Below are 26,223 nucleotides of genomic sequence, written 5' to 3' on the forward strand. Positions count from 1 at the left end.
TTTCTGCTTGACAACTGCGAATATTGCCGGTTCAAATGCATTGCCGAATAGCACTGAGGAACATGTTTCAGACACCAGTGCATTGTTATTACAATTAATGCCACAAATGGGACAAAAGCTTCAAAAGTTAGACATAATGGAACAAAATCTTCAAAAGTTAGACACAATGGAACAAAATCAGAGACAAACACAGCAAAAGTTAGACACAATGGAACAACTTCTTGGGAAGTTAGACGCCACACTTGAACAAACACGTGAAGATTTAACTACTGAGTTACATAACATTGAATCGAAATGTCAAAAAGTCTGTAATGATGTAAAAACACAAATTTGTGAGCATTTTCAACCTATTTTTTCGCGGCATGAAAATGCATTACAGAATCACGAAGCAGCCATAAAAGAACTGCAAACCATTGTTCATGAAAATCATGAGACCTTGTGGGCTAAAATTGACTGAGTTGCATCTACCGATTCGGTTACACAACTTGCAAAAACTCAGGAAAACTTAAAGGACTCAGTAGATTCGATTTCAACACAAATGGACACTCTGATACTTGCTTCAGAAAAACACACTGAGGAAATGTGTTCACTATCGGAGAATGTAACCGAACTTTCGGATCAGGTCATTAACTTATCTGCAAAGGTAGATGATGATCTGAATGACACAAGACCTGTAGCCATCACTGACACAGAAGAGTATGAACAAATTAAGAAATTCAAACAAAATCAGAATCAAAGTAATACGCAATTCAAAAGAGAAATGCGGGAAGTACAAGATCAGTTGGCACAAGTAATACAAAAATTTCATATTTCAGAGGACACTCCAACACGGGAAGAGGAACTTAGAAATACGGAAAAGCCACAAAATAATAACACAGGGCATTTCGGAAATTATGAAAGATATTGGCAAGGTGCACCGAATTTTGAGATGGAACCGCCGACACGACGTAACAATGACCGATATGCTACTCGCCGACACGATGATTTTGACTGTAAGTTGTTCATTACTACACGTAAATTCAAAACGTTTAAGAATTCTGCCAACGACATTCATCCACAAGCGTGGCTCCAGCAATTCTCTCATTGTTTTCCTCCCAACTGGTCATTGGAGCACAGGTTAGAATTTATGTGTGGCTACTTAGAGAATGAACCAGCTGTAAGAATGCGATCGGTCATTCACGATTGCCACAGTGAAGGAGAATTTTACCATGCCTTCCTCTCAGCATATTGGTCTCAAGCTACACAAGACCGAGTAAAACATGGCATCATAATGATGAAACATTTCGAACAATCTGAATTTTCCAGTCTTGTGAAATATTTTGAAGACATGTTGCACAAGAATCAGTACCTGTCAAACCCATACAGCCCCTCAGAACTCATCCGCATTTGCTTAATCAAATTACCTGAACATTTACGGCGTATTATTTTGGCAGGACGTTGCAAAGACGACATTGAAGTTTTTCAGGGGCTCTTACAAGAACTGGAAATTGACACTGACAACCGCAGAACGCGAAAACAGGAGCACAACAATTACAGGTCACATCCGTCACATTTCCGCGATGACAGAAATAATAACTGGACGCGACAAGGCTATTCTCACAACACAAATCGTGACCAAAACAGACACCACCCGTATTACGCTCCTGGAAATTGAAATAAGAACACCGTGAATTCATTATCCCAGGAAGGGGAAACTTTATTGACACATTCCTGGGGTCAGATACATCACATGATCACACTGACAGAACCACAGGCACATAGACACAGGCAACAGAGCATGCACAATGTCGGCACTAGTACAGTGTATATCCACCTTTCGCAGCAATGCAGGCTGCTATTCTCCCATGGAGACGATTGTAGGGATGGTGGATGTAGTCCTGTGGAACGGCTTGCCATGCCATTTCCACCTGGCGCCTCAGTTGGACCAGCGTTCGTGCTGGACGTGCAGACCGCGTGAGACGACGCTTCATCCAGTCCCAAACATGCTCAATGGGGGACAGATCCGGAGATCTTGCTGGCCAGGGTAGTTGACTTACACCTTCTAGAGCACGTTGGGTGGCACGGGATACATGCGGACGTGCATTGTCCTGTTGGAACAGCAAGTTCCCTTGCCGGTCTAGGAATGGTAGAACGATGGGTTCGATGACGGTTTGGATGTACCGTGCACTATTCAGTGTCCCCTCGACGATCACCTGTGGTGTACGGCCAGTGTAGGAGATCGCTCCCCACACCATGATGCCGGGTGTTGGCCCTGTGTGCCTCCGTCGTATGCAGTCCTGATTGTGGCGCTCACCTGCACGGCGCCAAACACGCATACGACCATCATTGGCACCAAGGCAGAAGCGACTCTTATCGCTGAAGACGACACGTCTCTATTCGTCCCTCCATTCACGCCTGTCGCGACACCACTGGAGGCGGGCTGCACGATGTTGGGGCATGAGCGGGAGACGGCCTAACGGTGTGCGGGACCGTAGCCCAGCTTCATGGAGACGGTTGCGAATGGTCCTCGCCGATACCCCAGGAGCAACAGCGTCCCTAATTTGCTGGGAAGTGGCGGTGCGGTCCCCTACGGCACTGCGTAGGATCCTACGGTCTTGGCATGCATCCGTGCGTCGCTGCGGTCCGGTCCCAGGTCGACGGGCACGTGCACCTTCCGCCGACCACTGGCGACAACATCGATGTACTGTGGAGACCTCACGCCCCACATGTTGAGCAATTCGGCGGTACGTCCACCCGGCCTCCCGCATGCCCACTATACGCCCTCACTCAAAGTCCGTCAACTGCACATACGGTTCACGTCCACGCTGTCGCGGCATGCTACCAGTGTTAAAGACTGCGATGGAGCTCCGTATGCCAGGGCAAACTGGCTGACACTGACGGCGGCGGTGCACAAATGCTGCGCAGCTAGCGCCATTCGACGGCCAACACCGCGGTTCCTGGTGTGTCCGCTGTGCCGTGCGTGTGATCATTGCTTGTACAGCCCTCTCGCAGTGTCCGGAGCAACTATGGTGGGTCTGACACACCGGTGTCAATGTGTTCTTTTTTCCATTTCCAGGAGTGTATTTTTACAGTGAAAATGTAATGTTTTATTTAAACTATATAAATTTTAGAAATGTTAACGGAATTTAACCACAAATATAAAAAGTTTGCATCTAGTAGTAATAATTACAGGGAAACATCACCTCTCTGCGGTAATGACTATCACAGAGACAATCAGAGAAACAGACAATATGGGAACCAAAACAATTATTATTACGGGAGACAGAATAACTTAAGATGCAACAGTTCAGCGCGCAGTTACGATTCAGGGAGAAATTCTCCGCCACTTAACCAACAAGAAAGAAACTACAGGAACTACCGACATGACAACAGACGATGTGATCGTAACAACAGTCCTGAATTGCATCAGAACTGGTGGGATTTAAACATGGCAGGGCCCTCTCGGCAAAGTGAATTTGTAGAAGATAGGTCTCTTAATCCCAATAACGATGCACGCCAACAAAGAAATAGACAATGACTTGCACCGTAGGCAGCCACCTGCGCCGTCTGGCTCAGGGAAATATAACATAGACGCTAACCTTGAGCAAAATTCTAGTATTCTTTACGGACGAATACCGCATGACAATTGCATTCAAGTTGAAACTCTGCTTACTGAGAAGAGTAAAGGTTTACACCACATTTCACATGTAAAACCGCTTATTGAAAGATAATCTGCTTTTTAACTTAGTCTTTGCTATGAAATTTTTCACTTCACATTACTAGTACTCTTTGTCTCACTTACAAACTGTTAACACGCAACTATGTTCTAAAGCTAACTAACTATCCAGTCAAGAACATAGGTAACTTAGACAAGTAATTGCGAATGCATTGTTATTGCAAACAGACGACACAGTGTTGTTATTTATACATTCTTCCTTGTTAGTTGCACGATTACGTAACGAATATATGGCTTACATACTTAGAACATATACTGCTAATGAGATTTTAATGCAACATTTTGGTGTACTTGAAAATACATTCTGAATTAAAGTACTTTCTGAGAGATACCAGATGACTCAGTGGTTAGTTTATGTGACAGCTACAAGATTTTATCACGACGTTACTAATGAGTGACAATTTACAATGTTGCTTTTGTGGTATATCTGTTTTATATCTGCACAGTTTTTCAGAATTCTTCTGGAAAGTAAAACATGTTTAATAGTAACTTTTGTGGTATAGCTACAATGAGACAGCCTTTTCTGTAGCGCAACAATATGTTACAGCACAGTAATTTCTTCATCACAACAATAAGTGTAATAACTAAGATATCTATACGCAAAGCATTTCACTTTTGTATATCATGAGGTAAGTACATTGGCTTCTGCAGAACTTAGCTTTCGGAGGACGATAACTACGTCACTTCCACAGAGATTATCTACCAACAAGACCCACAGTTTAGCGCTACAGTGCACGTATTTGAGTGATTAATTTTGTACTTGAAACATTTATGTTTTAAAGATTTTTGAATTACAAAGGTTTTCCGTAATACATTTCATTCCATTCTTGTAATCTGTAACACCTGAGGGTATAATTACATTAATCCTCAGGGGGGTACACGCCTACTTTGTGTACCATGTGTGTAGCAAGCACAAGGAGCCCTATTTGCTTATACAACTTTACACATCGGTACCATATTTCTCCAACACAGAACTACACAGCCACCTGATTATTTAACAGAGAAACAAACATTTATTTTTACTACATCAGTGACAAATGTTTACGCAATTACATAGTTGGATAACTTCATACTTTGTGTTTTGTCTGTACTTAGTGAACTGTTCATATTTTTTCGGAACCATTGTGATATTATGAGAACTTTGAATGATATATTTGGTATGGGATCACGATTTTTAAAGTACGTTTGAGGCAGATGACACTATTGAAATGAGCAGAGAATTTTTTTTAGGTTTTCAAATTATTGCAGAAAGCTACGACGTTTTTGAGGTTTGACTGAGGTGTTATGATGTTGTTATTACGACGACAATGTGTATTATGGTGCTGAGGTATGTTTATGATTAATAAGCTGATGCTATATGAGTTATTTGATTATGCTACGTATCTGTTATGATGAAATATTGAAGAAGTGTCGACGAATATATATATGTGTAATAAGGTAAGGAGTAGTGGTTAGGGACTCTGATTTATGAAAAGGATGTTGGAAACCAAGAATCGTACTTTAAGAGTTATGAAATGTATGTAAATGCGTGAATGTATCACAATGCCGACGAAAATTTTTTGGACACTGTTATATTTATAGGATTTTGTCTCTAGAGATTTGTAACGCAAATTCTTGACCTGTGAAATATTTTTATATGAGACTGTCACTGTAGCGGAAACTGCTGTCGTAAATATTTCCGTAAGAAAGTTAAGTGACCACCTGCACGTAATGCGTCGTGGGCACTCATCTGTGTCAGACGCCGGGAGAACAAGTCATTAGTGAGGGCCTTTCAGAGGCACAGGTAGAAAAAAAGAAAGGGGAGGCCATTATCCTCGCTATTGACATTTCCTTGTTGAAAGCATACTGTGGAGCTCGTAATTTATGATGTTTACTAAAATGCCTAATAAAATGATGAGAAACATTTTACATCTATTGCCTTTGTAGTTGGGAGATTGCTCATTTTGTTTAATATCTGGTTTCCAGCTGTGTTTCAGCATTAGTTTTATAAAATAAACTTTGATGCATTTGCTAATGTGAACACTTTCTGTCAACAGATCTATTAAATAATTATTTTATGATCCACATTCTTCGAAAAAGGAGCTCTTGGAATAGAAAGAACAATAAGAAGGGACTGATAACAATAACTGCATATATAATTTTCTTTTCAACTACTTGGTAATATTTTTTTGTAGAATTAGTTTTTGTGGTGCACCACTTTAATTACATCGACATTAAGATGTGAATATAAATTTCCCTTATCTGCATTGTTGTCTTTGGTGTAATATTTTTTCTGCTTGAGCTATGTCATGTTTAGGTACAAGTTACTGCTGTTTGCCAGGCATAGTGTTACTGAATATGACTTTGTGTTACTCTGTTAAGCTAGTTTTACTACTGATTTATTTTTCTTGTTGCTGCACATTGGCTCATATTAGTTGTAATGTAGCATTGCTTGGTAATTTAGATTTACTGTTGCTTGCATTGCTGTTTGTGTTAATTTGTTATGTGCTGCTGCATTGCCTCGTCCCTTGGCATATATATCTGAGCTCAGTAGATTTAAGTTAGCTTAAGAGGGGGTAGACTATATAAGAGAATGAGTTGCAGTGAATTGGAAGAAATGCATTGAGAAGCTATCAGAAAATGGTTTGGCAAAAAAAAGGGATACTGTACAGTGGAGAAAAACTATTTTTGACAGAGGATGTGAACAGAATACAGAAAGTAGGCTTAGATAGGACTTTTTGGGAATAATGATGAACGAAGGGACATCTCCATGTAAAATACTGCAGTAAAAGAAACCCTGCCCTTTCCTTTTGTGTCATCCCTCTATATGTTTGTGTACTCTTGTGTATTTGTGTTTTTCCTGTCTTTATGTGTTTAGCTGATGAGAGCTATGTTGTAGAATTTTTCTAATATTATGTTATTTACTTTGTAAAGACGTTTAGACATTTTTTATTCTGTTTTGTTTTAATGCTCATGTGTGAAGTTGATGTTTCGCAAGTTATTCTGATCTTTTATGTATGTACTCATGTCATAATTCCTGTAACACTGATGTATATGTTAGTTCCATTCTTTTGTAAAGCCTGTACCACAAATGTTATCTGTATTTTTATGTTTTTAATGATGTATTTTGTACCTTTGTAATTGTATTCTCATGTTATAATATTGTAATTGACACCAGTTCATCAAATTAAGTAACTTGTAAGCATTCATTTCACTGCACACATTTCTGTTGGTCATAGTAATGCACAGTATGTGAGAAGTTGGGACTGTTAGTGTTTGCACGTGTGTTACTAATTCAGCAAGGGACTGGATAACAGCATTGCTGGTTCTAAGGACAATTCCAAAAACTTCGTGAGTGTACAAGTGGTGGTTTATGGACTTGCTATATTGTCTGCAAGACTTCTAAGGACAATTCCAAAAACTTTGTGCGTGCACAAGTGGTGGTTTATGGACTTGCTATCTTCTCTGCAAGACTTTTCGATGGTGATTGTGCACCTGCACAGTCGCAGCAGATGACTGCTGGCCGTCTCTACAAGGACTGAAGTGGGTCTACACCTTTGATGACCCACCAATACCATTATTTCTACAAGGACTGCAATGGGTCTGCACCTCTGGTGGCCCACCAATACCGTAATCTCTACCAGGACTAGGACTACCGTGGGTCTGCTCCGTGATGACCTACCTACCAATATTCTTCAAAACTTCGACAGGCTCTGCTGTGGGTTTGCTCTGTTGTGGCCCATTACCTGTCTGCATGTCAAGAGACAGCACTGTCTTTCCGTTGGAAGGACAACACTACTTCTTCAAGACTGCATGGAAATCCACTACTTCTGTGTGCAATTTCTTTTACTAATGAGACTTTGTGAAAAAAAAACTGTAATTCCTTTTATGATGAATGATCAGGACTATCTTTATGGACTGTGAGAAAATTTTAGCTTTTGACCAACATTGTATCAATAACTGTGTGCATTTGATATCTTTCTTATTGTAATTATGAAAAATTTTTTCAAATCATTATTGGCCACTGCCCAAAACAATTTGTAAAATTTTTTGTGGGGAGCATGGGGGCTATGTAAGTAGGCTGTTTATGTTTTCTTTATGTACGTAGGCTGTTTATGTTTTTTTTATGTAAGTAGGCTGTTTATGTTTTCTTTATGTAAGTAGGCTGTTTATGTTTTCTTATTGGCAACGTTACATAGCGTTCTGTATGAAAATCACTGGCTGTGCTGTGGGCAGTCTGTGGCTAGTTTGCATTGTTGTCTGCCATTGTAGTGTTGGGCAGCGGCAGCTGGATGTGAACAGCGCGTAGCGTTGTGCAGTTGGAGGTGAGCCGCCAGCAGTGGTGGATGTGGGGAGAGAAATGGCGGAGTTTTGATATTTGTAAGAATGGATGTATGAACTGCTATATATATTATGACTATTAAGGTAAATACAATGTTTGTTCTCTAAAAAAAAATATTGTGTATCAGTTTAAGCACAGTCTTGTATAAATTGTTCTAAGGGGACGTTTCATATGTATAAATTGTTCTAAGGGGACGTTTCAATGTGAAGCTTCATAATTTTTTCATTTACTACAGGCTTCATTTGTTGCTATAGGTACATATTTCTTCATAAGTAAGAGAGGTTCTTCGATGTATTTTGAACTGCTTGTTAAACACAAACTCCTAAACGCAAAAATGTAGAATTTTCCAAATCTATTAAAAATTGTGGTAAAAATTGAGATAAATAATTATAATATTTGAATTTTTTCTAAACATGAAGTATAAAATTTAACAGCTCATTCATTTTTTCATAAATTAGATAAATTCTTGAGTTTCATACACCTGTAAGTATTGTTTGTATGCTGTGTAAAATTCATCGAAGAATCTCTCTTACTTATGAAGAACAGTGTACCTACAGCAACAAATGCAGTCAACAGTAAGTGAAAAAATTAGGGAATTTCACATGTAAAAAAAATTATTTTGTTGTGTTTTTGAACTTCCACTGGTATCGGTGTGACTCCTGAATCCCTCATGATCATGCTGACAAAGTTTTAAAAATTTATTTGCAACAGAATACACATTCGGAATTAAACTGTCCTGTGCTGCCTCTACTGCTCCAAGTCAGCCCGTTTGACCTCTTACTCCCTTTAATGTTATGTTTTAATCGACCTTCGCTTCAAGTATTTCTTTTTAAAATTATTGTTTATTCGTTTTCCAGCAGATCTCGGTCATTAATAAAATTTTTGAATTCTGTGCATTTTTTTTAAATTGCTGTGATGTGTTCAAGTGTTTTTTAAGCTATTATTTCTTTGTGATGCTGAAAGAACGCTAACCAACTATCTTTCTAAATTACTTTTTTGCGGAAGTATTGTAATATTTATTTATTGTTCTTTCCAAGGTCCTTTCTCGAGAACCATATAATAACTATTTGTTTATTTTTTGATGTTTAATGTTGATTAAATTGTTGTGTAAAATGTTTATGCTTTGACTGTCTCTGCTTGTTACCATTCGTCCTACCTGCTCTCTAACACTTCAGTAAGGAAGCACATTTCCTCCTGTGGTGTAGAAGGACAGGTTTGAGCCTTCTATTTCATGACCTGATTCTTTCAAACAACTTCTTTTATATAGGGAAGCTAAAGGTAATACCTTAAACATTTTTGAAGAACATGAGGTCATGTACTCATAAAAAATTTACCCTTGTGTACACTTAATGACCAAATGGGGCTGATGCATCGTAGTATTCCGGTTGATTTTAATGACTTCAACAATAATTAATTAAACAATATTACGGGTTCACAGCTACGTTCTGGTTCCTCCTTAACTACTGATTTATTGATCTTATCCTATTTTTGGCATATACTCCAACTGGTGCCTCAGAGTTACAAGTATAGCTTCTTTCTCGACCACTTACCTGAACTCCCCCCCCCCTCCCCCCGACCTCCTCTCCTCCTTTCTTCCCACCAACATCATTTCAGATCGGTCTCTATGAAATTTTTTATCTGGGTATTTTAGCTTTTAATTTCTAATTTTACCTGTAAACCATAAACTATACATCTTCTACAAATAAATCATATTAGATTCACTTAGGCATATATTAACATTTACAATTCTATATTTATTCTATGGATGTAGCAAGCCTTTCGTCTATTCCACAGAAGTTTCACACTTCCATATCACAGCCTACACTCCGTCTTGCATTTCCGCGCGGTCTCCTAGCCGGTTACTTGTATTTCGCAGTAGTTCCCTAGCATTCTGATGTTTGTTCCCACATCGATTTCTATTCCTCTTTCTACTAAGTTTCTTCCCTTGTAATCAATCTTTATCGTCCCTCCATATTTGCAGCCCATCATCCTGTTTTTGTGTACGATTTAGTTTATGTATTGTCATTCCTCCAGTAGGCGTTATTATTTCTCTTCCCGTCTGTCTAATTTCCGTGCAATGTGCAAGTTAGTTTTGTCATTGGCTACATCTTCTGTTTATGGATTACTCCTGATTCTTATAATAATATTTCTTAAAACTTACTTTAGGTTTCAGTGGGAACCATTACACTATAGTCCATTTTCCTTGACATACTGCTATTATAGCATCAAAAGGTTTTAGGCCGATGGACTGTCGCCCAAATACTATGTCATAGTGGTTGCTCACCTCTAGATGTTAATGTCTGGTGAGTGGCTCTTACATGTCCTTATCCATAGTGACGATACGTAATTTTGTGGGAGTGTTCTGTACCACATCTTATTTCCCTTAAGACATTTGCCTTTGTTGCTGGCGTGACTGACTATGAACACTACGTCTTCCCATTATATGTTATGTATATCACGACTGGACTCCAATGAATACACTTTCTATTTCATTGTCGTCTTAGTTTTTTGGTTACTTACCACTTATATAGCATGCAGTAAGTGCTGTGAAACTGGTAGTGCCTAAGAGTACAAGGATATTATATTTGAAGCGGTTTTGTTTCTCAGTGTGAATTAATGAAGAGTCTCCAATATTTAGCCTTGTACTGTATTCAAGACATTTCCAATATCCGGGATATTGCAGCAGTACACAAGGTTATCGTCATGATGAAAGTGAGAAGGGATACCATTTCTCCTATTTGTGAACCAAGAGGAAGAACTTCTGTAGGCTAACAAGATCTCTTCCTACTCAAGAAGCTAACAGCTGTGCAACATCTTTTAAGAATCTCTGGTGAAATCATGCAACCAGCAGTACAATAACAATAGTGTAGCTCACAGCAGGCCTTGACAGTCGTTCGTCACGTTCCCTGAAAGTGGAAGCACATCAACGGGAGGCTATCAGGTGGAAGAAGTACAGGATTATCAGATTCAAAAGACACTGTAGTCAACGAAGTTTCAGTGTTCAGATAAGAAATTTATCTCTATTCTTTTATTTTTTTATATTTTTATTTTGCCGTGTCCTTATTATATGTTACACACACAAAAATAACTGTCATCATCGTGAATTCGAGATTCCCTGTTTACTGTACTTTCCACAAAAAAGAAATATTCCTCCTAATGCTTGGACAAGCGGACACCTTCATAAGAACATGAACACACTTGATGGGGGGTCCACGAATTTTTCTGATTCCCCATCTTTAAACCAAAGTATCCAAAACACAGGTTTGTGAGAAAGTTTCAGGGTGTCCACTACTGAATTTACAAGTTTGCACAGGAATGGTAAAGCAGGCAAGAGAATAATCTTTAATTCCTGAAACTCGAAAATGTTGCCAATATTCGATTTATTGCATTTTACTGACATTCAAATACAAAACGAAATTAATGACACGTATAGGCCTGAAAATTACAGCACTATGGAGCACTGTAAGTGTTACAACCAAAATTGGCACACAAACAGCACACTTCACGAGTATTAGCACAGTGAGCGCTATACACTCCTAACACCCTTGTCAATCACTGACGGTAAGGGTGACCTGCAATACTAGCCCTTAGTGTGTGGGGATGCTACTGACAGCTTGGGAATGGTTGGGACATATTAGGGTTGGAGCGCAGGAGAGTAGATATAGGGTGAGTGTGGGCAGGAGGGGTTGCACATAAAGGATTAGGGAGGAGGAAGTGGGTAGGGAAAATAGGACAAGAGGAAACTGATAGGGAGAGGATGCACGAGGAGATGGAATGAGAGGTGGGGGCCAGGGGACAATAACAGATGGGTCAGAGAGAGAGAGAGAGAGAGAGAGAGAGAGAGAGGAGAAGATCGAAAACTGTGGTAAAGGTGTGTGAAATATACGGACAGGTACCGGGGGCAGGAGGACACCATTAAAGAGAAACAGGGAGGAAGAGATGGGCAGATAGATGGGGGCAGGAGACTATGTGCAGAAGAGTGAGAGAAAGGGAGGAGCATAGGCAAGTAAAGGGTAGGAGGGGGTACACAGAGAGAGACGGGGTGGAAGATTGACAGAGGGAGGGAGAAGGAGGATATGGACAAAGGAAGGGTTTAGAAAAATGTGATCTGAATGATATTGAGAGGAATTGTGGACTGGTAGAGGTGGTGGGACAAGATAGATACAGGGATGTTGGGAGTAAGAAGGGAACACAGAGAGCCAGAGTACATACATACACTGTAAAATGCATATGGGAATGAAGCCGTGATGCAAAAGCTGGTAGACAATAAAAAAGAACAATATTTTGTAGCTGACTGAATTGCAAAGCTTCACAAAAAAGAGTATTGGTGTTATTATAACAAAATTTTGCATGCCCCACAGAAATTCTTAATTTGTGTCAAATCTGCTTGTTGTAAGTTGGCGGTATAATTTTACCCCTTAACGTACTATTTTAGATATAGAAACGTAATCTACTCAGAAGCTTAGGAGTTTGATACCACGCATGCCCTACTTCAAGTAAAGTGATACTAATTAGCGTAGTAAGGAGAGTAATCTTTCATACGTCGCTGACATGACCTCGATACTAACAAGTATTCCCTACTTTGCATGTTAATGGTCACGTAGTACGGTTATCACTCTGTACTGAAGTGGACGCATGGAGTCGTCGAAAGAAGTAAAACATGGAACGCATTTCGAGAGTGGTCATAAAAGCCGACCCGTCGCAGCGGGAGGCAGGAACCATTAGCTAGCAGTAAGCCATTAGTCGAGCCTCTCCGGCTCAAACCTGTGTGGAACGGAAAGAAACTTCTTAGCATAGCAAGGGTCCGCGTGGCCACTCATAGAGGACCAATACACAGAATTCGCATTTATGAAAAATGTTGAGTCGCGAAAAATAACAGCGGGGCAGAGACGACGGGGCAAACACACGTAGAAAAACCACATCTGACGCCTGGGAAATCTTGTACGAAAGGAATCCTCTCAGAATCACAACGGGAGGTCTTTGAAAAGCACAAAAAACATTCTCGCTATGTTTCTTTTTTTCAAAACAGAAAACAGGCCACAGTGGAAAGCAATGCTATTTTTAACAAGTCTCATATCACTTGATGAAGGCATGGAGAACACAAAGGTGCAAGCTTGTGTCTGAAAGTACAGAAGAGAAAAGTGAATGGTTTAGGGCAGAAGAAAAATAATTTCCACCCCCAATATGCTTCTCGGGCTTCATTGGGCCAAGAAACGACGCAAGTCGTACCACAGTCAACATTGGCCGCTGCGGATTGTTGTACTGGATGAACATAAGGTACGGTGGTGGGGGGGGGGGGGGGGTAAAAGATACATAGGCATGGGCTGGGAGTAGAATGGAGAGAAATCTCTTCAAACCAGGGCGCTGTGTGGGCGAAACTCTAGAAGAGCTTTTTAGTGAACACTTGCATTCACAGGGTACAGAAACCTCGTAACATCTCTGGAGTGGATATTACGTACTTCGACCCAAGTTAATTAAGTTCTGTGGAAAGAGTGCGGAGGAGTACACATCGCTAAGCCAGAGTGAGTGGACATTGCCAATAGTTTAGCTATTTACTACTGCCAATTGTTTAGCTACGGAAAAATACGAAAACTCTGGGCAGTTTCTGACTGCTGATACAGTCAAGGCCAGAATAGTATTGAGGTTTACAGGTCCCTCAGCATCGACGCCGCCGTTATCATATGCCACTGTTGGCCACATCAGCCGCCGACAAAGCATGGTAAATATCACGTTTTCTCAGACGCTCAGTAAGTGAATCACTATCTTGTGTGTGCGCTTCAGTTGTGTTATTTATATTCTTCTCATCCCTCGTGTACATAATAGCCATAAATCGAATGAGTATTTATAGGGCTTAAACGTGGACAGAGTTATTGGTAAGTCTACGTTATTGTCCAGCTGAAATAGCCATAGCAGGGCGTGGTTCGCGTGGAGACTGGATCTGCGAGGGCAGTGACTGTGAGACTGGGAAGATGAAACCATTCGTTCGTGATGAGGCGGCCGAATTGGAACCTGGCGGAAGGCGAGTAGTGTGTTTTCAGCTGATGGTTGGTACAAGTTCGGCACTTAACAGGCAGCCGGCCGGTGTGGCCGTGCGGTTCTAGGCGCTTCAGTCTGGAACCGCGTGACCGCTACGGTCGCAGGTTCTAATCCTGCCTTGGGCATGGATGTGTGTGGTGTCCTTAGATTAGTTAGGTTTAAGTAGTTCTAAGTTCTAGGGGTCTGATGACCACAGATGTTAAGTCCCATAGTGCTCAGAGCCATTTGAACCATTTGAACCTAACAGGCACAATCTCTGAGTGTGGCAGCGATACTAGGAAGAGACACTAAGGCAGGCTCCTGGATTGCGAACCATTTTACCTTGGTGGCGGCCGGCTGCAAACTTTTGGACGTGTTGGGTGCATACCGAGGGAAGGAGTGTGCTGTGTGTTTCCCTAACTGCGATCCTGAAGACAGGCGGCGAACAGCTGCCGTGTTGAATTCGTGCGTCGGCTCCACACTGTCCTTCCTGGATCGTTGTACCCAGGCAGATTTCATCCAAGTCCCAGAAAAAGATACACAAATGGCTATCTAATTAACAGAGAAATACGTATTTTAGCACAGGAATCAAGCCAGGCCTTAACTATAGACCGAATGCCGCCGCACGGCAGTCAAAAATTACACCAACAAGAGAAACAATTTATCAGTAAGAAATAATTTATGAGTAAGTTAGTCGAGTCAAATCAACGAAAGTTGTAAGGTGGCTCATATTTAAACGCAGGTTCTAATACAGTTTGCAACCAGGAAGTTCGACCGCTAACCACAAATTGTACCGAACTCGCAACACGTTGGCGAGTGATAAACAAATAACCGCCGCGTGGAGCGGAACAGTAAACCAAGAACTAACGAGTCCAGTTGGCTGACAACCGCCGACTAACAGTAAACATCACACAACCTTTTGAATTACATTGCAGCCACGTATAAAATATAAAATAAAAAAATCGCAGCTGGTAATACAAACACCCAACAAAACAATAGATCAAAGCGTATGCTTCAGTAATAGTACATGCAGGAAGTAGCACATGAAATAAACCCACTTCATAAATAAATGAGCGTCGTTATAAATCCGACACCTTACGGCAAATAACACTCAGATTGAAATCAAGTAGTTTTTACAGGTGTGCACACACACCTTTCTTGCCTAGAGACAAGAGCAGACTCAATAACCAGAAGTCTTATATGGAACCGGACGTGAACCTCGAACAAACAACCAAAAAACTACCGAACCAGAGAGTCACAGACTTGTACAGGAAATGACAATTATAGCTATGGTTACTGCCTACGCTCGGCTCACTCGCATCTGGTAAACGAAAACGGAAGCTTACCAGAGGTTTCCGTACAAGAACCAGAAAGGAGAGCGTGGAACCGAGATACCACTTCAGCACCGCGGCGGTCCGCCATTACCATCAGTCTCCCAGTCCGGTCGGTTGCTGGAACACACGACACGCTCCTTCTCTTGATATGCGCCCCAAACGTCCAAAGGGTTGCAGCTGGCCGCAACCGAGGTAATAATGGTTCACAATACAGGAACCCTCCTGAGTGTCTTTCCTGGTGCCGCCGCAACGCTTAGAGCCCATGACTGTTAATTGCTGAACTTGTAGTAGCCATCAACTGCCGGTCCAATACCCGCCTCACTACCAGGTTCGAACTTGGCCTACTCACCGCGGGCGCACTGTCTCAACTGCCCGGTCTCACTGTCAACGCCCCTCATACCTTTGATCTTAGCACGAACCACGGTGTTGTACTCGAGACCGCGGCGCGACCTGTCGTTCGTGCAACAGTTCAGTATTAGCTCCAAAAGCGGAGCCAAGTGGGCGCCCGATCGAATGACCAGACGGGTGCAGGTGGTTCTGCATCACCTAATTTTTCCAAGTTGACTACGCCTTCCTAAGACAGCATTTTATAGCAATGTATTTACTTTTGTCTTAATCACTGCGTTCCTAATGCAGCTCTCCTTTAAATTTTTTTGTATCTAGTTCCTGAAAGTTCTTGAAGCTTTAACAGGCTTATTTGTCCGAAGAGTAATGTGTTTATGCAAGTTTGGGTCGGCCATTTCAATGGTTATTGATCTTACACCTTGTGTACACTGTTGGTTTTGAAATGGCCAAATACTAGGAGATTTAAGATCAGTTAATATCATGTGTGTTCTCACTGACTATCTGTACCATTCAGGGCGCTATGTTCAACACCAGTTTTCCTGTTTACTTCTATTGGGCGTCTTGAGCGCCTCCGCTATCCCGCTTTATAATAATATTCTTATACGAAGCTTATTTGCGTAGTATACTTCTACTGCCGACTGCAAATCTCAAGGTTTCTTTCGAGAAAGTATTTCAGCTCTTTTACTGTACTGACACATATTTTTTTATTGTATTTAATCTGTTTACCATCAGTCAAACTGGTACAGTTCTATGATTGTAAATTATTCAGTTTCATAGAAGTCAATGGGACCAGACTTATTTTTCCAATAGATGTTTAAAAAATCTAGCACAATGTGTCCTGTCTAAATAAAGAGAAAGTTCACAACACGAATGATGTTCACTTACCTTTCGGCCGTCTTTCCTCCCAAAGACAGCCCGAATGGGGTACTGATTACCAAACACGAAGTGAAAAATTTCACGTTTAGCTAAATGTGTTTTCAGAGAATCTAATTTGTTGCCTTCACTTAGAAAATGTTGTTGGGCGAACTAAAGACTATGTTGTCTTGCCAGAACACTGAAAAATTCAAATGGCTCTGAGCGCTATGGGACTTAACATCTGAGGTCATCAGTCCCCTAGAACTTAGAACTACTTAAACCTAACTAACCTAAGGACATCACACACATCCATGCCCGAGGCAGGATTCGAACCTGCGACCGTAGCAGCCGCGCGGTTCCGGACTGCGCGCCTAGAACCGCTAGACCACCGCGGCCGGCGAGAACACTGAGGATGCAACATATTATACAAGTCGCACCAAGCTTAGACAACAGTTCAATACGTCTGACTTCTGGAGGAGTTTAAGGGGATGCTACAACACATACAGAATATTAGCTCAGTTTTAGTAAAACTATTTAATACGGAATCAGACTAAAAACAGCAATGGATAAAGAAATCTTTACCTAGGTTTCGGCAGATTTTAATCTGTCTTCTTCAGAAGGCGGCAATTTTACATTAATATGGAATGATGTATCATCGTCGTTTTTACAAATATCTGCATAGATCCATTAGTCCAAATTAAAACATAGCCCTGAAAATAGGGTTTGTCATATAAATAAAAATTAGTACATGGATGTAGCAGAGCTCACAAGCGACTGAGTGTAATCGGCCAGCGTAGTTAACTGTTGCTGTTGCGCAGCTATGTTTAAAATAATACAGAATCCTTAGTTCTTAAAGTATAGATGTCCACATCAGAAACAATAAACTTTTAATACAGTCGCAGAACACTATCATAAATATATATTACTGTAAATGATATTGTATTTAGCAACCGTAGTTATCCTTGTACTGAATGGGAATCTAATATCACACTACATTTTTTTATAAAGTTTTGTACACAACTCTCAATAATGACACTAGCTTGATATCGTATATGAACTGTGATGATGCTGCTATGAGAGTTGCTATGACATGTGTGAAGAGCACACGTGCTCACGAAATTCGGTTACCTCCGGAACCAGTTACGACTATTGGTTCCTGCTGTTGAACATGCTATAGGCGTACGAGTGGTACTTAGTGTCATTCACGTGACATACTTAAAGGTGACGTGATTGGAACGTCCGAACCGGTTGCTCGGTAAAACGAAATCAGGATAGAGGCTACTGGTATAGCATTATTACATTTCAGCGACCAGCCGCTGTCCTATGCTTCTGAACCCAGGATGAAGTAACATTTAATTTATATTAAAGAAATGGACTTCCAGCAATGGCGGCGTACGGAACCTCTTGATGGCGTGTCTTCTTCGAAGTCTCTAATTCGTTGCTGCGTCCGGCAGCGACTGTACTTATCTTGAGGTTCCAGTTATGAAATAGGAACTCACTCTCCGACGCCACCGCACAACTACAGCTGAATGAGCACAAACAGCAGGAAACAGTCCCCCACAGGGTAAGGAGCAATAAATCTTTTATGGACGTATGTATGGAGGTGTGTTCCAAGAGAGGTACACCCAGTTGAACGTGGAGATAAATGGTCTTTGACAGCGACCCAGCAGTAGATAGTGGCCCGTTAGTAAGGGGAAAACCAGAAGACCGTGTGGAACATTCTCCACGAAAACTGCTACTCTCCGGATAACTTACTATGCGCTCAGGTCCTGCTGCCTACGGACTTGACACTTTGGCGATGATTCAGCCGCTGGCCTGTTGCACACGCCTTCACGGCGCTGGGACTTCAGTCTCCCGTCCTGTTCACAGATTAGGCCATCCTTTTGGGGAGAGGTATCGTCATCCTTCACAACTCCCACTCATTTTGGCTCAGCTGATTCTCATAGTTTGTTACCAACATACCATGGGAATCCTGTATAGCCCCCATAAACGTAATGGCAAGGTTAGTGTTACTACCTCCGTAAAGGTGGTCTCATCTGTGAGTACGATAGATGTCAGGTGTTCTAAAAACACGGTCGTCTGTGCGATGAACAAGCAACAAAACCGTCGCCAAAGACTCACTTCCGTAGATAACGCCTCAAAGCTTTGTAAGTAATGTGGATGGTGGGAACTGTGATGGAGAATTTTTTACATGGTCGTCAGTTTTAACCAGTACAGGGTGACCACCTACATGGAGCTAGCACTGGGGTCACTGTAAAAGATCTTTTGTCGTCATCTTCATGGGTGATTGTACATTCTGTAGAACAGAGGCCATGTGTCCATATCATTTTTGTTCTCACCCCCTCACAGATAAATCCCTGTAGTTTGTCTCCATTTAACAAAATCACCCTGTATCCTAAAAAAAACTGACTTCACTACGCTTCTCTGTTTTCTTCTGCAGTACAGGTCTTTAAAACACTTCAAAGTAGGAATTTTGTTTTGCAATATAGCGAAATATGGAACGCGACTGCGTAGAGAGAAGGGACTGAATAATAATGCAATGAAAAAGTATTTTGCACGAGATGGATGCTGAGATGTTAGAAAAACGAAGGAGGTAGCGATAATAGAATATATGGAAGGGGAATGTAAAGGGGAGATGGAGTCACGAAAATGATGAAATTTTTGCCATTGAGGCGACATCTTTTCACGAAAGTTTAATCATCAGCTTCTTCCTCCGGATCCCAAAATACTATGTTTACTCCCACCTACACGTGTAAGGGGAGCAATGAGGTCGTGAGAAAGTAAAGGAATTAATGTCTCACAGGGTAAAATTTAGGTGTTTGTTTTACGGTACATCAGTCGAAAGTGGAACGATAAAGAATAGTCTGGACGGGGTTCTATGAAACCTCGGCCAGGCACTTAAATCTGATTTGAAGTGTATTCATGTAGATGTAGACCAGATGTAGTACGATTTTAAACAACTCACGGTTATTTTTCAGATAGCCGTGTATGTTGGTAACACAATTAAATTATTACAGCCCAACCTAATACCTTTACGCATAATTATTTGTCTACGTAGCAACAGTGATGACTGTTAGAGTATATTTCAGCCGCTACTACGTGTGCGAAGTATATGCGACTTCATGACATAAATATTTTCATCGATTCCAAAGATAACAAACCGATACCTTTAATAACAAGAAATAAAAAAGAGAGAGACGATATAACGATAATGATATCAGAATAGCAATTTATACCCCCACTCCACTTTCAGTTTTACGATATTCGTCTTCGTCCTACATACAGTTGGACTCGGCCTATGAAATAAATTGAATTCACTGATTACGCAGTCTCTCCAAATGTTCCGTGGAAGTAAACTCGATGAAGAAGAAAAGGAAGGAAAAACAAAGAAGTAGTTCAACATTTTTTTCGGCCGTTGCAGAAATGGCGCCGAAATGACGAGTTGATTCGTTTTATATATATGTGTAAAACAAGAGAGAGTATAGAGGGAATTGTCAATAACAGCGGTTTTATTGACGACACAGAGTCTTCTAACAAGCTGTAACAGTACTGCGGTACCATAAAGGCCCAAAATGTTTCACCGTGGCGTCAAAGGGATGGCGGTAAGATTGCTTACGGCTTCTTACGTAGGGTACTGTAAGTTAACAAGAATGGGGACACTGTTATTATGGTCCAGATAGTAATACAGCTGTTACGGTTAAGAGTCTGAACATGCGATATATCATCAGAACAAACATCCCCTCAGTGTCAAATGGTAGCGTACTACTCTCGCGTAATCTACTTTAAACACGAGACGTAAACATACATACTTATAGTCAGTGGAAACAGAAGTATTCCATTTTCCGCTGGGTACATGCGACACTAGATCTGAAATGAGTACCATAAAACATGTGAAAAAATAATTATAATGTTCTAAAAGTTGAGATAATTTATAATAAAATAAAGCATCTCTGCCGAGTGGATGGAAATAGACCAACAAAACAAATACTCCTATATTTCTGGAAGAAGAAATCGACAATAGCATTGATTAGAGAAGTAAGAAAAGATCTTGAAAGAAACAACATCAAAGAATCAGAAAGAGCAGAAAGCAACCGTTTCAAAAACAAAATACTAAATTTGGAAGGCTTTTAAAGTAGAAGAAATAAAAAATCGGGAACAACATGGACAGAAGAAAGGAAGAGACTTCATGGGGAGAAAATGAGGGAATACTGGAAAAATAGGACACAACAACGAAGGAGAGGAACTGAAGTTGTTAACGTGATCCTAGTTGGTGAATACGATTGTAAAAAATAAATAAATAAATAATCTAAGACATGTTCATCTGGTAGTAAATCGAATGGGAACAAAAGCAAAAACAATTGTCGTGTTCGCTTATAACTGATTTATTTAAAATTAAATTATCCACATGTTGCGTAGAAAGTAAGTGCAACTTGCATGCTTGGTAACAGATAACAAGCAGATAAAATTAAAACATGTTGACGCAGCTGGTGCAAAAAATTTGGCCGTTTACTAAATCATACGGAAACAATGTGGGAATGTATAATTTGGCAAATCTGGTGGATCTTTCGACATCGTTAAAGAGATCCGATGTACAAGTAGGTCTGTTGAATTCTTGAATAGATGTTAGAAGACAAACATCAAAAAATTAAGATAAGGGTTTTGGAGTGTATTTTGCTTAAACCAAGTGGTGCTAAAGAGTTATACTAGAAAACGAGTACTAAAAGTAATAGGGCTGTTTCAGTAGTATAGCTCTTGATGTCGAAAGTAAAGTGGACATAATATTCAGACAAGCAGTAGCAAGAAAAGCGTTTCTGAAAATGAAAAGCAAATTTAACTGTAAGAACACTTTTACGATGGTACTGAAGTGTACGACCTCTGTCACGGTTTGGGTGCGTCAGTTCAGACGATAGCGGGCAGCAACGGCACATTAATTCTAGCTGGAAAATGGCTAGTAAATTATTGTAGTGTTCAAATCAGCCTTAGGTTCATGACAGCATTAACTTTGCCTTGCCTTGAGTGTAGCCTTATATGGAAATTGTATGTGGGTTATAAGCGGCGTTGACAGAAATTTCTGAAATGTGATGTTACAGAAGAATGACGAAGATTGAGTAGATGGGATAGCTATTGAAGGCTTAGTGAATAGCAGCAACGAGCGTTAAAGCGCAAATTGCCTATAAGTACAAATTCATTGGACATAATCTGGTGAAGAAAGATAATGCTGGGGAGATTTGTGAGAGGTGGGGCGAGGGTACCACTTGCAAAGGGATATACCAAGAATTGACTGCGTAACCTGATCTGTGTGGATGTGGGTTGCAGTTGTTATGCAGACAATGGAACGCTGCATCAATCCAGTTTTCAAACTGAATAATATAACAACAACAACAACACCTCGTATACGGTCGGTAATTCAGCACAAATTCTTTACTTTAAGGCCGTAGAGAATTAAAATAAATACTAATAACCAAAATTTAAAGACAATTCATAATTTTAATGTGGCAAGACTTCAGTGTACACTGAAGGAGCTGCATATTTTCGCCGTGAAAAAAAAGTGAAGTGAAATGATTGTATGGCTTTGATGGCCTGGAGTCCGGGGAAATTCGGCCGCCGAGTTGTCTTTTCAGTTGACGTCACACTGGGCGACTTCCGTGTCGGTGGTGATGAAATGCTGAACGAGACAACACCCAGTCCGCGAGCGGAGAAAATCTCCGACGCGACCAGGAAGTGAACCTGGGCACGTTGCATGGCAATCAGACAAGCTGACCAATCAGGTATGAGGGCAGAATACATCCTGTAAATGGAAGCTCCGGAAATTTTGTTGAAAGAACAGCATGAATTTCAAAGAGATGTCCCATACGGCCCACAGCATGGCGTTGCCGGTGGGGGCCTCTGTTAATACTTGTGTTGTCTACAGATACAAGTTAAATGACCTTTAGTGAAAAGTGCCTTATTTTACAGAGATTTTTAATGTTTAAATTCTGTTCCTAAATATATCGAGGTAGAAAGTGAGAGAAAGGGATATTTCTTACCCTTAGGCTAGTTTAAAAATATTCTTCTCAGAATAAAATCCAAGGATATGTCTTTCCAATGAATATAAAATACTTGTAATGCGTACACGTGTCGGTCTTCTTTAATATTTGGTGTTTGTCGTAAACAGGAAAGTTATTTATCAGGTATAGGAATTTGGAGAAAGGACATGTTTACTACTTTGCTTTATTTTCTAATGCCATACGTAAGCAAAGTGTAGTCCCAATCATCAGCCTTTCTATAGATTTCACGCGATGTTCTGATACAGATAAAAAATGCAGTTTATTACAGATGTTTAGTCGGCTCTCATGCAATAAGAGCATTTCATGTTCGTCAGTTTGTAGCATAACGCATTTGCACTGACGGTCAAATATCCATTCCTTTTGTTAATTTTTCATTATTGTTGGTATCAGATACACAATTATAACCGTAGAAAACAATTGATAATAAATTCAAAATAATTTGTCACGATTTTTCTGAAGCACGTAATTAATTATATGGTGTTTAGCTGCCAAATTATGACACCGCTATTTTTTCAGAAGGAACAGTATACATCCTTTTTATTCTGTGCAGTTGGTATAGCCATTGAAGAGGTCTTGATCAACGTAAAACAAGTGGAACTTGATCAAATAGCAATAAGATTACAGGAGGGTAAGAAATTCTAAAATCGGTTATAAATCTCTGAATAGAGTGTATGAATATTTGAAGGCCTTACGGCGTTTCTGTGAAACATTTTGTTTATGAATGAATCATAGGTTACGAATCATGGACAAATTAGTCTTTCCATAATGCATTAATATTCCATTTGATGCTGGCAGAGAGCAGATGAATGACCTTGGTCCGTCCAAATGTTCTTAAGGCCTTTTAAAAGTCGCATTAATGGTCCTAGTTTTATTGATGGGACTTCAAATGGCAGTTAGTAAGGTATCCAAAGGCATAAGATAGTAGTTACGTTATGAGAGATGTATGAATATCCAGACATGGAAAATAAAAAGCGTTATTTCAAGAGATAGTGAGCGAGGTTTCAGAAATATGGCGACTTCACACAATGTCGTTGCTCAATATAAGGCTCATATACGTTAGACACTAAAGAAAATGTATGAAACTTCCTGGCAGATTAAAACTGTGTGCCCGACCGAGACTCGAACTCGGGACCTTTGCCTTTCGCGGGCAAGTGCTCTACCATCTTATTTTTTTAGTGGGCAAGTACTCAACCAATTTTTTTTGCATCATTTAGGAAACGTGTACAAATGAGAATTCTAGGACCTCAGTGTAACAAGTAAGTGTTACAACAACAAAGGTGGCATAAAAGAGTAATCAAAAAAATAAAAATGTTAATCACTGATGCAATTCCAACTAAAAGGTTCTTCAATAAATGTAACTGGTTCCACTTGGTGCTTCCCCATCGTTATCTGGTATCTCCAACAGCGCCTTTGAAGGGCATCTGCAACGGAGGCATTCTGCTTCGCTAGTGCCTCAAGGAAAACAGCATCCTTGCAGCAGCCTGTCTCTTCCGTCGCTCATGGCTGACAAGGCAGAACGTTCAGCCGTTAGTGTGATGCGGCACAGAACATTAACCGCAGCTTGGCACTCCCCAGCTGTGTGGGGGGTTTACGAAAACGATGCGTAAATAATTTGCGAAGAGCGTACGGTATTTCCGTGTGCGTTCGATGGCATTGTGAGCATTTTGTAGGAACCACCAGTAATCAAGCTGCTCTTTCTCTCCGTCGCTAAAAATATAGGCGACGGTAAGTCCTTTGAACCATGTGAGCGCAAGATATTTTGCGGCCGGAAAGTAAGTTTCATCTGGACAGAGTGGGGTATGAGGGTCAATCATATCAGTTGTAACCCGGAGGTAACAAGCCAATATCTTCTATGTTAGTCGCCAAACTCCGGACGATGATGCGCAAGTAAAACGATGTTCATCGGTATCCAAGAGGTGACAATCTGGGTATTAAGGTGAGTCTGCCAGTCCAATAGTGTGAAGTCGCTGTCGTGTGGCAAATTTTTTGTTGGCAATCTGATACCACGTCGAACGCACCGTGGATGACAGAAAGTTGTGGTGTATCGTTTTCCACACTCTTGGCCAGTGAACCGTAGGGTACTTGTTTTCCACCACGTTATGGGGAACAGCCCGCAGAAGGTTGGTATAAAAATCTTTCGCCTTTGGTGGACGTGTGGCGGAGAGGTTCGAGCTGGCATAGCTGTAATCAAGAATGAAGGTCGACACATGGGAGAGCTGTGGTGCGACGTGCGCCACCGACACCGGCGGGACGTGAGAGACTGGCATCAGAAACTGTAGTAAACGACCCGTGAGAGAGGTATATTGACTTTTCCATCGTTTCCTCATGTTGCTCATATAAAAGGCAGCTGCTCTCGCCCTGACGTTGACCAATCCCAGCCCTCCTTTGTGCACTGGGAGGGTAAGAGTGTCGTATCGTACTTTAAATATATGACCTGCGGAAGCGTAGTAACTGAAGGCCGCCTGAAGCCGGTGACCTATCTGCAACGGTAGTGGCAGGAGATGTGCCACGTGGTTGAGTTTTGATGCCACGTAGAGGTTCAGGTATTCAACACGTTGTAGCCGATTCAAGTCCCGGAGCAGGTTCTGTCGCACCATTGCGCGTATGATCTGTAATAACCGTCGGTAATTTGCTGTAGCTATTTTACGTACATCTTTCTTGAACGTGATTCCCAAATATCGCAGATCAGAAACTGGTGGGAGGGGAGCGAGGGCTTCCGGTCCGAGACCACGCCCAATATCCAACGCCGCCGACTTGTTGATGTTCAGAAAACTGCCTGCGGCCTGTCCGTATCGCTCAGTCCAGGTTAGTACGCTTTGAACTTCGTCACTGGAACGAACCAACAGTAGCAGGTCGTCAGAGTATGTCCTGTACCGAAAGGTGACGTCCCGCAGCGTGATGCCAGATAGGCGGTGGTTAAGGCCCCCTAGGAGTGGCTCGAGTGCGATTGCATAAAGGTAGGTAGAAAGGGGACAACCCTGTCGTAGACACCTCTTAATGGGTACTGGTCCTACTGTGGTGTCACCGCCAGACACCACACTTGCTAGGTGGTAGCCTATAAATCGGCCGCGGTCCGTTAGTATACGTCGGACCCGCGTGTCGCCACTATCAGTGATTGCAGACCGAGCGCCGCCACACGACAGGTCTGCAGAGACTTCCTAACACTCGCCCCAGTTGTACAGCCGACTTTGCTAGCGGTGGTTCACTGACAAATTACGCTCTCATTTGACGAGACGATAGTTAGCATAGCCTTCAGCTACCTCATTTGCTACGACCTAGCAAGGCGCCATGACCAGTTACTATTGATGCTGTAAAACATGTACCGTCAAGAGCGATGTTCACCAATTATGGATTAAAGTTAAGTATTCCAGCAGCTACGTACGTTTACTTACTAGTCTCATTTCCGTGTCCTGTTCCAGACCTCACGCCAGCCTGCGTGAGCTTAATCGCGTGCCTTTCGGCTTCCTTAATAGTGGATTGGCTGTCTTGCCAATCCTCAACACCTACCGTCCTTCCATTGACCTGGACGTGTGAGTTGGCTGCGGTCCAAAGACGCCGTAGGGTGTCGATGAGGCCCGGGGTGAATCCCAT

Source organism: Schistocerca cancellata, chromosome 8 (genome assembly GCF_023864275.1).
Source record: "Schistocerca cancellata isolate TAMUIC-IGC-003103 chromosome 8, iqSchCanc2.1, whole genome shotgun sequence".
In the NCBI taxonomy this organism is placed as follows: domain Eukaryota; kingdom Metazoa; phylum Arthropoda; class Insecta; order Orthoptera; family Acrididae; genus Schistocerca; species Schistocerca cancellata.